The sequence below is a fragment of the Haplochromis burtoni genome, unplaced genomic scaffold (assembly GCF_018398535.1).
Source record: "Haplochromis burtoni strain Fernald_Lab_line unplaced genomic scaffold, NCSU_Asbu1 Contig_435, whole genome shotgun sequence".
NCBI lineage: Eukaryota > Metazoa > Chordata > Actinopteri > Cichliformes > Cichlidae > Haplochromis > Haplochromis burtoni.
The window spans coordinates 475,034-476,518 of record NW_024582796.1 but is presented as its reverse complement, the minus strand read 5'-3'; the positions used below and the strand labels follow the sequence as shown (position 1 = coordinate 476,518).

Genomic DNA, 1,485 nt, shown 5'->3' with positions numbered 1-1,485 from the left:
AAAAAGTGCTTGTATGAAAGGGTGTGAATGAGTGAGTGCTCAGATTAGAAAAGTGCTATTTAAGAACCTGTCTATTTATCATTTGCATGTGAGGTGATCTGCTCAGATATCCAGAGTTATTATTTATATTATGTAATATTATTCTATTCAGCCCTTCTCTGCTTATAAAATTTAAAAAACAACAACAACTTTGCAAAAGTGGGAGAAGAAACACATCTGCACACAGCTGATTTCCTTGTGCTTTTCTTAGACATTTGTGCTCCTGCTCAGACAAACAGATTCAGCACTGAGTCTGCTGTCACTAAACTGTAATGCTTGCATCAAAGCACCACTGCTACATGAGAATATCACCAATCTGTGCAATGTAAAGCAGACAAACTGAAGTCACGTAACCTCTCACTATGTCAACTTTTCCCTGCTTGTGCTGATCCAAAAATAATGTCAGCTGTTTTGGAAAGGGGGAGGTTCCTTGCTCCTGAGCTACAGCAGGAACCAGTCACTGTGAGTTTTCAAGGTCAATGACATCAAACGTTTAAACAAGCGCTTCCAGCTGTGGCGAAGAGGGGTTAAAAGGTCATTTTAAAACGTGTTTTCCTATCAGAATATACAGCCAATAAAAATATTTCAGTGGAATGTACTATAAATTCACACAGGTTGCATGCAGTATTTTTAAATTAACTGCTTAACTAAATCAAGCAAAATTACCTAGAAGATTGTTTTCAGAACATTTGGGGGTTTTTTGCATTACAAATAGGTGTCACCCAAGGTGGCATCCTCATGTATCTTGTTTTGATTTCCTTCCACATTAAAACAGACTGAAGGTTGAAATCCTTTCATCTGGCCGGGAGCCAGATTAGGTATTAATATACTGTAAAAATCTCTGCTGATCAATTAATTGATCATTTTGCCTCAAACCCCACAAAGGAGGTGCACAAAATACAAGGTCACAAAAGCCTCGCTGTACTATAGCAAAGCATGATGCAGGATTTTAAAAGTGACTTTAATTTGACTTGGAGACACTGTTGCTGTAGCTTTGATATTTTAGTTATAAATAACTGTCCCGTGACCGTCTGTAACGTTATCTGCATAACTTGACTAGGTATGAAGGAAATGGCCCTAATCAAGACAGCATGGTGTGTGAGAGGAAACAGTGTGCTAGCGGAGACAGAACAGGTACAACAGCATTGAGCAGGGTTACCTTTACAGGGCAGCACTGTGGGTATCCGGGTGAGTGTAACCGTCACCATGCCTTTCACTGAGACGTTCAAGAGCACTGCGTTAGTTAAAGCTTGATGAGGAAGGTATTTCCATGAACGAAATCACGACTTTATGAAAATCAAGGGTTGTATTTTCAAATAAACGTGTGTCTTGTGTGTTTAAACTTATGCTATGTTGAAAAAAGGACTTGAACACACTTACCATGCTAATCTGTCGCTCCATTGCTCCATGTGATCGCAAACTGTTTTTAATTTTCTTCCGGGGTTG

The 1,485-nt window shown here is 39.2% G+C and overlaps 2 protein-coding genes across 2 annotated transcripts in view; one reads left to right on the top strand and one right to left on the bottom strand.

Annotated features, from left to right (window-relative positions):
• The window catches only part of slc5a6b (solute carrier family 5 member 6), a gene marked incomplete in the record, with an annotated part of 9,620 nt that extends 8,158 nt beyond the window's left edge, over positions 1-1,462 (bottom strand). Inside the window, 2 exon segments of the mRNA XM_042213330.1 lie at positions 1,199-1,255; positions 1,420-1,462.
• The window catches only part of cenpo (centromere protein O), a gene marked incomplete at its 3' end in the record, with an annotated part of 3,545 nt that continues 2,106 nt past the window's right edge, over positions 47-1,485 (top strand). Inside the window, 1 exon segment of the mRNA XM_005952409.3 lies at positions 47-1,485.